The sequence below is a fragment of the Aotus nancymaae genome, unplaced genomic scaffold, assembly GCF_030222135.1.
Source record: "Aotus nancymaae isolate 86718 unplaced genomic scaffold, 86718_ANA_hifiasm-v0.15.2.pri h1tg000048l, whole genome shotgun sequence".
Classification (NCBI taxonomy): Eukaryota; Metazoa; Chordata; class Mammalia; order Primates; family Aotidae; genus Aotus; species Aotus nancymaae.
Window position 1 is genome coordinate 5,961,913 of NW_026988462.1, and position 12,356 is coordinate 5,974,268.

The 12,356-nt window shown below is 35.6% G+C and overlaps 1 pseudogene; it reads right to left on the reverse strand.

The window, feature by feature from the left end:
* Window positions 1-8,192: 8,192 nt before the first annotated feature.
* On the reverse strand, window positions 8,193-8,229 carry LOC135268991 (U6atac minor spliceosomal RNA; annotated as a pseudogene).
* Window positions 8,230-12,356: the final 4,127 nt, after the last annotated feature.

Here is a 12,356-nt window from a genome sequence, read left to right on the forward strand (position 1 = left end):
AATTACATTTACATTGTTGTGCAATCACCAGCATCCAACTCCAGAACTTTTTTTATCTTACGAAATTAAAACTGTACCCATCAAAAAATAACTCCCCATTCCCAGACCCTCTCCCCCTGGCAACCACCTTTCTACTTTCTGACTATGAGGTTGAGTATTCTAATACCTCACATAATTGGAATCATACGGTGTTGTCTTTTTGTCACTGACTTATTTCACTTAGTATGATGTCTTCAAGTTTCACCCATATTGCAGCATGAGTCAGAATTTTCTTCCTTTTTAAGACTCAGTGGTATTCCATTGTATCTATATATTCCATAATGCTACTGTGAACATGAGTATACAAGTATCTCTTTGAGTATCTGTTTTCATTCATTTTGTGTGTGTATCTAGAAGTGGGATTGCTGGATCATATGATAATTCTATTTTTCAGTTTTTGAGGAACTACCATACTGTTTTTCAATTCAGTGGTGCCATTTTACATTCCTCTAATGGTACACAAGGGTTCCAATTTCTCCACCTTCTTGCCAACACTAATTATTTTCTATGTTTTTTTCAAATAGGAGCCATCCTAATAGTTGTGAGGTAGTGTCTCATTGTTGTTTTGATGCATCAATGTTTTTAAAAATCTCCTAATTGGAATTGGGTGATTCCAATGTGCAAATGGAGTGAGAACCGTGGCTTCAAGGAAGCTATGGATGCAGTAGGTGAGGACATCTAGTCTACCATGGTGGACTAATTCCATCTTCCAGAGGAACTAGAAGATGGAGCCTTGACTTGGCACCAGATTCTAGATCAACTTTCAGCAAGTTTCTTGGCTCCACATACCTGTTTCACTGTTTGCAAATGGAGGTGAGAAAACCTTCTCTGACAGTTGTTGCAACTATTACCTGGCATACATTGTCATGGGAGGCTCAAAGTTTAGAGATGCAGAAAGTCTCATCTGGTCTCTCCTTAAAACCAAGATTTGAAGAAACAGCCCCAACGAGAACAAGGGATTTTTCTGAAGATCTCACTTGATGTGTCAGAATCTAAAAGAAGACCAGGTTCTGAGAAATTCTGTTCATGCCATCCTCTCCCTGTTATGTGCAATTACCCAGAGGAAAGAGAAAGTGGAACGACTGAGTCCTGTCCACATCTCATACTTACACAGACATAAACATCATCTCTTATAGAGACATAAATGACTACGAATAGGTTAAGTATGATCATCTGCTCAAGATGGTGTTTAAATTAGAGCTAAATGCATTAATGAAAAGGATTCACACTCAAATAATGGACTGTCTTTAGCCAGAAGGTAGGAAGTAAGTCAAATAGTTTGCCTTAAAAAAAAAAAAAAGAGAAACAGAATAATCTTTTCTGCCATTCTCCACATCAATAGTAATGCCATCTAATTTTTCTGTCTTGTTTTCTCTTTTTCAAAGCACTCTCATGAGTATGATCTCATTGGATTCACAATATTCCTGTGAAGTAGGTAGGGCAGATAGAATTCACCCTATTTTATAGATGAGAGCCATGTAGTAGAGACAATGATGCCTTCATATGTGCAGGTAAAAAGATACTTTTGCTACTCTCAAAGGTGAGCAATTTCCTGTCTGAAGAGAAGCCTTAAGCTTGAATAGAATTCTTGCCTTTTAAACAATTTTAACCTGACCAGCTATGTGTTTCAAAACCAAACTTTCTATTTCACTGTGTTATACAGAACTTTTGGTCAAGGGTTGGTGGATATATGCTTGTCATAATCGTCTTTGAGAGGTAAACCATATTATTTTTCTCTTACGTTATATTAGTTGCTAAACATTTCTCATTTATAATAAAATTTAAGGATGTAAGTAAAGGATGTGGGTAAAGACACTGAGAGATTAGAAATGAAATCGAAGCAGGGAAAATCAGACAACTTCAAGAGTCGCACTTTCATGCACAAAAATGATCTGAAGGAGTTTGCTGAAGTGTCCTTTACCTTTTCTCTCAGAAACCTTATCATATAACTAGTCTCAGGTACTCACAAGAGGGCCCTGCAATATTCTCAGCTCATTTGAATGTCCCAGTTTTTCCAGATCTAACACCCACCGACGCAGGCACCTTGGACAGCTCTTCCCCAGGGGCTGGAGCAGGACCTCTCCTTACAGAAGCCCAGCCTGCTTCCTCCTGTCTACTCTGACCATTCTGCATGAGGGAGCTCTGCCATCTCCCTGACACTCTGCTCCACAAAGCAATAATCTCACCACCAAAGCCTTTCACTAAGAAATGCAGCTCAATTCACTCTCTTCCAAAGCTGTGCTTGGTTGGGAACTCAAATGAATTGCTTGTTACAGGGAAGAATCTGGAAACCAATGGGCCTGCTAGTAGGTCTTTAGATTATAGTTTGGAGATCAACGATTTTTTCATTTGTAATAATACTTTTAAAATTATTGTAATTATGAATAGATGTTTTTATATCTACCCATAGGGTTGTTCAGAGGATTAAATAAGGAATGCTTATAAAATATTTAATGCCATGACTGGCATGGGATAAACTCTTAATACTATTAATAAATATTGCTAGTGAAGTATGTGCCATATCACCTCAATGAGGCTAAATTGTGTTAAGGCCAGGATTGGAATCTGTACTTCTGTGCCCTACAGCACCCAGAAACAGAGCAAGTCTTCAATAAGTACTTCAACAGGAGCATACATTGCCTCTTTCATTATAAGAAGAAGCCAGAGCTTGGGATCAAAAATTGCCAGTGGTGCACCTACTGTAGACTAGCTGCAACATCTTTACCTGTCTATATCTACTCCACTGGGCTAGTGGGAAACTAAAAAGAACTAATATTCATCCAAGCACATGGACTATTTAAATCTTATAAATAAGCAAACAACAGTAGCAACAAACCCACCATTCGCACTGACTGCACATTCTCACACCTGTTGAGCCCTCATGAAGTACGTAGAATGGGGGCAAATGCATTTACCATGTATGGACTCATTCAGTTCGGCCCCTGGTCCAATGGGGTAGGAACTATCACGGTCTCCACTTGGCTGATAGTAATAATAAAAGTGATAGTTAATATTTACTGAGGGCTTTACTATATGTCAGGCAATGTTTAAGATATTTTACTAGTATTAATTCATTTAATCTTAATAGCCTTTTGAGGTGATGATTCTCTTTCTTTTTCCCTCCCTCCCTCCCTCCTTCCCTCCTTTCCTTCCTCTTCTTTCTTCTCTGCATTATTGAGGTATAATTGGCACATAATAAACTACATACAATAAAATGTGTAATTTGATAAGTTTGAGTGTATATATACATCTGTGAAACCATCATGACCATCAAGATAGTGAACGTATTCATCACCTCCAAAAATTGCCTTGAGCCTTCTGAAATCCTCATTCCTGTTCCTTTCTGCCCCTATGCAGACATCCAACAAATGGCCTGATTTCTGTCATTCTACATTAATTTGCATTTTCTACAATTTTCTACAAATGGAATCATACTTCTTGCACTTTTAATCTGGCTTTTTGTGCTCAGCATAATTATTTTGGGATATTGTGAATCAGTAGTTCATTCTTGTTGATTGCTGAGGATTAGTCCATTGTATGGATGTTCCACAATTTGTTTATTCATCTACCGGTTCATGAACTTTGAGTTTTTTTCTGGTTTTTAATTATTGCAAATAAAGCTGCTATCACCACTTATGTGAAAGCTTTTCTATAGACATATGTTTTTATTTCTCTTAGGTAAATGCTCTAGAGTAGCATGGCTGGATCATATGATGGAACATGTATAACTTTTTAAGAAAATTCCTACATGTTTTCCTAAGTGTTGCAGCATTTTACACTCTTACTAGCAGCAGTTTCAGTTCCTCCACATTATTGATGGCACTAGTATGATTACTTAAAAAAATATTTTAGCCATTCTAATATGTGTAGTGGTATTTCATTGTGATTTTAATATGCATACCTCTTCTTTAGTGAAGTGTCTCTTCAAATACTTGATTGTTTTTTTAAAAAATGGGTAGTAGTATTAGTAGTCTAATACAGCTATTGCCATGTGTTAATATGTCTCCAAAGAACAGAAACAAGCCAAGAGTAAAAAGTTGAAAAAAATAATCTTTTTTAAATCAAATGAAAAATGTTATATAAACATTGAGCCAGAATATATTGAGGGAACTGGATTTTTTAATGCTCTAAATTGAGTGAGGATGCAAGATCAGGCCTTAGAAATAAAGGGCTGATTTTTAATGGACATCAACACTAGAACTCGTTGTCTTAAAATGATAAAATATTATGACTGTAGGGGATCTCACTGATGATTAAATTCAGTAGTTGTGCATATTTTTTGTTCACAGCACACTTTCAAATATAGGATTGTGGTTATTATATTTAAGGTAGTTAAATACCACTAAATAAGTCATCCCAGCTACAGAATATCAGCATCTTAGAGGGTGTATACAGAAATCCACACAGAAGGTCACCCTTGGTTCTTGTGTTTTTGATTGACAAGAGCTGTTCACTGTCCTGAGATGTCTTATATACTCATGAGACAATATTACGATCCTAGAAACATGACTTTTTTTTAATGATGGCCTGATGTGATGGAATGTGTTTACTTGCCATTGGCCACAAGTTGTGAATCACTGTCTATTTTTTCACTTGACCCATTCGGCACTACATGTCATGTAAAAGATTCACTTGGAAAGTATGAAATGTAAATTGTCACCAAAGTTGAAATTTAACATTACTTGAAGTTTGGCAGCACACCAGGGTGCCCCTACCAATAACTGAGAACCACCACATTAGTATAAACATTCCTTTAGTAGATATAGTCTTGCCTGAGGTCTTACTATCTGGCAAATCAGAACTGGAATTCAGATCCGATGCTCAGGCCAGTGTCCTTTCCTTTGCATTAGCCTATTTCTGCCTCAACTGAATTCAATAGTTCTTTACAGAAAAGACCGCATATGTATATTCATAAGCATAAGTAAATTCATAGATTAAAACAACTTTATTTCACATGAACAGAGCAGAAGTTGTTATAATTGTGCTCTTAGGATCTCACTAGCCTGTGATTAGAATTCTTAGATTTCTTGCTACTCATCTCTTTCACATTACACATTATGTCCTCTGTTATCATCATTCTATGTAAACAACTGTCTCTAAAATCACCAGTGATCTACTTCTTCGCAAATTCCATGGTCTTTACTCAGTTCCAAGACTCTTCTCATGCTCTCTGTGGTACTTGACACTTAGTTCACTTCATTTTAAAACTTTGTGCTCATTAGGCTTCTATGATATTTTATTTCTTAGTACCTTTGACTCTTCAGCTCTTCTTGGCTGGATTGTCTTCTTACTCTCTGCACCAGTCATTGATGTTTCCTATTTCTCTGGCATTCATTGTCTTGTTATTCTTTTATCTCTGCATATCTTTCAGAGAGTTTATTTCTTTTCACTGTTTCAAACTTCATGTTATCGGGATGACTTCTGAATCCATAGGGAGCTCTTCCAATGAAAAGACTCATTGCTTTCTCCAATTTGAAAACTTTTTTTCTCCTGGAACTCTTATTACACTGCATTGGAGCATTATTTATTTATTTATTATTGTTTTGTTTTTATAATTTCAAACTTTTATTTTACATTTGAGGGTACATGTGCAGGTTTGTTACATGAGTATGTTGCATAATGCTGAGGTTTAGGGTATGGATCCCATCATCCAGATAGTGAGCATAGTACCCAATAGGTAGTTTTTCAACTCACATCCCACTCTCCCCACTCTAGTAGTCCACAGTATCTATTGTTCCCATCTTTATGTCTATACATACTCAGTGTTTAGCTCACATTTAAGTGAGAACATGTGGTGTTTGCTTTTCTGTTCCTGCATTAATTCGCTTAGGATTATGGCCTCCAGCTGCATTTATGTTGCTACAAAGGACATAATTTTGTTCTTTTTTATGGCTACATAGTATTCCATGGTGTGTATGTACCACATCTTCTTTATCCAATCCATCATTGATGGGCACCTAGGTTGATTTTATGTCTTTGTTATTGTGGATAGTGCTGTAATGAGCATACCAGTGCATGTGTCTTTTTGGTAGAATGATGTATTTTCCTTTGGGTATATACCCAGTAATGGAATTGCTGAGTCAAATGGTAGCTCTGTTTTACATTCTTTGAGAAATCTCCAAACTGCTTTCCACGGTGGCTGAAATAATTTACATTCCCATCAATAGTGTATAAATATTCCCTTTTCTCTGCAGTATCATCAGCATCTGTTATTTTTTGATGTTTCATTGCCAACAATTCTGACCAGTGTCAGAGGGTATCTCATGTTGAACATTTTTTTTCAAATGCTGCTGACCACTTGTATATCATCTTTTGAAAAGTGCCTGTTCATGTCCTTTGCCCATTTTTAAATTAAGTTATTTGTTTTTTGCTTATAATTTAAGTTCCTTACAGATTCTGGACATTAGACCTTTCATACATAGTTTGCAAATATTTTCTCCAACTTTATAGGTTGTCTGTTTATTCTGTTGATAGTTTCTTTGCTGTGCAAAAGCTCTTAAGTTTAATTAGGTCCCATTTGTCAATTTATGCTTTTGTTTTTGCAGTTGCTTTTGAAAGAAAGCCAAGCATTTTTGAAAGAATGATCAGAAATTATTTTCCAATGCCAATATTGAGGAAGGTATTTCCTAGGTTTTCTTCTATGATTTTAATAGTTTGAGATCTATAATTTAAATCTTTAGTTGATCTTGAGTTACTTTTTGTATGTGGTGAAAGGTAGGGCTCTAGTTTCATTCTTCTGCATATGACTAGCCAGCTATCCCAGCACCATTTATTGAATAGGGAATCCTTTCCCCATTGCTTGTTTTTGTCAGCTTTGTCAAAGACCAGATGGTTGTAGTTTGCAGCTTTATTTTGGGATTCTCTGTTCTGTTTCATTGGTGTATATGTCTGTTTTTTAAAAATTGGTACTATGCTTTTTTGGTTACTATAGCCTTATAGTATAGTTTGAAGTCAGGTAGTGTGATGCCTCCAGCTTTGTTCTTTTTACTGAATATTGCTTTGGCTACTTGGGCTCTGTTTTGGTTCCATATGAATTTTAAAATAGTTTTTCTAGTTCTGTGAAAACTGACATTGGTAGTTTCATAGGAATAGCATTGAATTTGTATATTGCTTTAGACAGCATGGCCATTTTAACAGTATTGATTCTTTTAGTCCATGAGCATGGGATGCTTTTCCATTGTTTGTGTGATCTGTGATTTCTTTCAGCAGTGTTTTTTAGTTCTCTTTGTAGAGGTTTTTCACCTCCTTAGCTGTATTCCTATATATTTCATTTTTGTGTGTGTGATTATTGTAAATGGAATTGTGTTCTTGATTTAACTCTCAGCTTGAACATTATTGGTATATAGAAATGCTACTGATTTTTGTACTTTTATTTTGTATCCTGAAACTTTACTGAAGTCATTTATCAGTTTTAGGAGCCTTTTGGCAGAGTCTTTAGGGTTTTCTAAGTATAGAATCATATTATTAGAAAAGAGAAGTAGTTTGACTTATTTTCCTATGTGAATGTCTTTTTTTTTTGTAAGATAAAATAATCATTTTAGAAATATTTTCTTGTCTGGGCATGCAATTAAATTTATTTGTTTTTATTTTATTTTATTTTATTTTAAATTGCATTTTAGGTTTTGGGGTACATGTGAAGAACATGCAGGATTGTTACATAGGTACATGCAAGGCAATGTGGTTTTATGCCTCCATCCCCCGGTCACCTATATCTGGCATTTCTCTTCATGTTATCCCTCCCCAACCTCCCTACCTCCCACTGTCCCTCCCCTAGCCCCCCCCAACAGACCCCCGTGTGTGATGCTTCCCTCCCTGTGTCCACGTGTTCTCATTGTTCAACACCCCCCATGAGTGAGAACATGCGGTGTTTGATTTTCTGTTCTTGTGTCAGTTTGCTGAGAATGATGGTTTCCAGATTCATCCATGTCCCTACAAAGGACACAAACTAATCATTTCTTATGGCTGCATAGTATTCCATGGCGTATATGTGCCATATTTTCCTTGTCCAGTTTATTGACAATGGGCATTTGGGTTGGTTCCATGTCTTTGCTATTGCAAACAGTGCTGCTATGAACATACGTGTGCATGTGTCTTTATAATAGAACGACTTATAATCTTTTGGATATATACTCAGTAATGGGATTGCTGGGTCAAATGGAATTTCTAACCTTCTCTCCTTTCATACAACACTGGAATTTCTATTTCTAGGTGTTTGAGGAATTGCCACACTGTCTTCCACAATGGTTGAACTAATTTACCCTCCCACTAACAGTGTAAAAGTGTTCCTGTTTCTCCTCATGCTCTCCAGCATCTGTTGTCTCCAGATTTTTTAATGATCACCATTCTAACTGGTGTGAGATGGTATCTCAATGTGATTTTGATTTGCATTTCTCTAATGACCAGTGATGATGACCATTTTTTCATAAGTTTGTTGGCCTCATGTATGTCTTCTTTTGAAAAGTGTCTGTTCATATCCTTCACCCACTTTTGAATGGGCTTGTTTGCTTTTTTCTTGTAAATCTGTTTTAGTTCTTTGTAGATTCTGGATATTAGCCCTTTGTCCGATGGGTAGATTGCAAAATTTTTTTCCCATTCTGTTGGTTGCCCGTTCACTCTGATTGTTTCTTTTGCTGTACAGAAGCTCTGGAGTTTAATCAGCTCCCATTTGTCTATTTTGGCTTTTGTTGCCAATGCTTTTGGTGTTTTAGTCATGAAGTCCTTGCCTGTGTCTATGTCCTGAATGGTTTTGCCTAGGCTTTCTTCTAGGGTTTTTATGGTGTTAGGTCTTATGTTTAAGTCTTTAATCCATCTGGAGTTAATTTTAGTGTAAGGTGTCAAGAAGGGCTCCAGTTTCTGTTTTCTGCACATGGCTAGCCAGTTTTCACAACACCATTTATTAAACAGGGAATCCTTTCCACATTGCTTGTTTTTCTGGTTTGTCAAAGGTCAGATGGTTGTAGATGTGTGGCATTGCCTCCGAGTCCTCTGTTCTGTTCCATTGGTCTATGTCTCTGTTTTGGTACCATTACCATGCTGTTTTGATTACTGTAGACTTGTAGTATAGTTTGAAGTCCAGTAGCATGATGCCTCCAGCTTTGTTCTTTTTGCTTAGGATTGTTTTGGCTATGCGTGTTCTCTTTTGGTTCCATATGAAGTTTAAGGTGGTTTTCTCCAGTTCTGTGAAGAGGGTCATTGGTAGCTTGATGGGGATAGCATTGAATCTATAAATTACTTTGGGCAGTATGGCCATTTTCACAATATTGATTCTTCCTAACCATGAGCATGGAATGTTTTTCCATCTGTTTGTGTCTTCTCTGATTTCCTTGAGCAGTGGTTTGTAGTTCTACTTGAAGAGGTCCTTTACATCCTTTGTTAGTTGTATTCCTAGGTATTTTATTCTCTTTGTAGCAACTGTGAGTGAGAGTTTGCTCTTGATTTGGCTCTCTGCTTGTCTGTTACTGGTGTATAGGAAAGCTTGTGATTTCTGCACATTGATTTTGTATACTGAGACTTTGCTGAATTTGCTTATCAGTTTCAGGAGATTTTGGGCTGAGATGATGGGGTCTTCTAAATATACAATCATGTTGTCTCTGCAAATAGAGACAATTTGACTTCCTCCTTTCCTAATTGAATACCCTTTATTTCTTTATCTTGCCTGATTGCTGTGGCTAGAACTTCCAATACTATATTGAATAGGAGTGGTGAGAGAGGGCATCCTTGTCTAGTGCCAGATTTCAAAGGGAATACTTCCAGTTTTTGCCCATTCAATATGATATTGGCTGTGGGTTTGTTGTAAATAGCTTTTATTATTTTGAAATATGTTCCATTGATACCTAGTTTATTGAGAGTTTTTAGCATAAAGCGCTGTTGAATTTTGTCGAAGGCCTTCTCTGCATTTATTGAGATAATCTTCTGGTTTTTGTCTTTGGTTCTGTTTATATGGTGGATTATGTTTATAGGCTTGTGTATGTTGAACCAGCCTTGCATCCCCAGGATGAAGCCTACTTGATTGTGATGCATAAGCTTTTTGATGTGCTGTTGTAATCGGTTTGCCAGTATTTTATTAAAGATTTTTGCATCTATATTCATCATGGATATTGGCCTGAAATTTTCTTTTCTTGTTGAGTCTCTGCTGGGTTTTGGTATCAGGATGATGTTGGTCTCATAAAATGATTTGGGAAGGATTCCCTCTTTTTGGATTGCTTGGAATAGTTTCAGAAGGAGTGGTACCAGCTCCTCTTTGTACGTCTGGTAGAATTCAGCTGTGAACCCATCTGGACTTGGGCTTTTTTTGATTGGTAGGCTATTAATTGCTGCCTCAACTTCAGCCCTTGTTATTGGTCTATTCAGGGTTTTGACTTCTTCCTGGTTTAGGCTTGGGAGGATGCAAGTTCCAGGAATTTATCCATTTCTTCCAGGTTTACTGGTTTATGTTCATAGAGTTGTTTGTAGGAATCTCTGATGGTAGTTTGTATTTCTGTGGAATTGGTGGTGATATCCCCTTTATCATTTTTTATTGCATCTATTTGATTCTTCTCTCTTTTCTTTTTTATTAATCTGGCTAGCAGTCTGTCCATTTTGTTGATCTTTTCAAAAAATCAGCTCCTGGATTTATTGATTTTTTTTGAACGGTTTTTTTGTGTCTCTATCTCCTTCAGTTCTTCTCTGATCTTAGTTATTTTTTATCTTCTGCCTACCTTTGGGTTTCTTTGATCTTGCTCCTCTAGCTCTTTCAATTTTGATGATAGGGTGTCAATTTTCGATCTTTTTTTGTTTCTCATGTGGGAATTTATTTCCCTTTAGACATTGCTTTAAATGTGTTCCAGAGATTCTGGTATGTTGTGGAAAATCTATAATCTTAACTAAAAACCATGACATTAAAAATAAGCAGGCATGTTCACCATCTGGGTGTCAGATTAATTCATAGTCCCAACCTCAGCACCATGCAGTATACCATTGTAACAAATCTACATATATACCTCCTAAATCTAAAATAAAAGTTAGGGGGAAAAAGCAAGTAAAAATTTCCGGCACATTATACATTGTGAGCACTCCATAAATATTAGTGGTTTTTGTCATTGCCTTAAAAAAATAAGAATTCAGCTCAAGAATACAGAAAAGAGTAACTCCCTCAAAAAAGGAAACAAATAATAAGGGAATGAGGAGAAATTGATTACATAGAAAATAAAAGCATAGATGCCATCAAGAGAAAATATGTTTTGTTTGGAAGATCTGCAAAATTTAAATAAACCATTAGCCAACTTAATCGAGACAAAAAAAAAAGAGAGAAAAGAAAAGACAGTCATGAAGAAACAAATAATTCTAGGAACAAAGAAATGGTCCACAACTACAGCAAGTAGAGATTTTAAAAATTATAAGAGACTATTGTAAGTTTCTTTATGGCACTAAAATTGAACACTTAGCTGAGATGGAAAATATTCTAAAAAAAATTGAATAAAACCATAGAAAAACTGTACAAACCAAGAGCAATTTAAAAAAAATTAATCTGTGGTTGAAAAGAATACTCTCCTGTAAAAGGAACCTAGGCCCAAAAACTTTTTCAAAGAAAAGAACCAGTATTTTAGATACAAATATTCTTTACCTTAAAACCTGAGAGTATAGAAAAAGAGCATCATTTTGTGAGATGGTTATAACCTAGATACCCAAACCAGATGAAGGATTGTATAGTTTTAAAAACTATATACCTGTTTTGCTTATAAATAAACATACAATATTTCTAAATAAGTTATAACCAATATAAAAATTTGTATAAAGTATAAACAAACAAAGTGCAACAAATGACCATTCATTATGATCAAGTAAAATTCATCTTGAAAATATAAAATTGGTTCAACCTAAGAAAATCTCACAATGTGATTTATACATAAATGTATTAGAATCATAATGATCTCTATTCATACATAAAGAGCATATGATATAATTATATTTATGAAATATGAAATTATTGGCAAAGTAGGAATAGAAAGAAATCTCCCTTATATGAAATGATATTTTCCAAAAACATAGACCAAACATCTTAATGATAAAATTGAGTGATCCCATAAAAGTCAGGAATTTGGCAATATTGTCCTACTGTGCACACGACTTCTGTCATTGTTTTAGAGATCTCAGTCAATGCCAAAAGAAAAGAACAGAAAGATAAATAAAAGGTCTAAAGATTGGAAAGGAAGAGACAAAAATTGTCTTTATTTGCATATTGTATGACTATCCACATGAAAAAATTTAAGGAAATCTTCAGAAAAAAAATGATTAGAATTAGTTAGAGTTTAAGGAGATTGGTAGATACAATTATCATA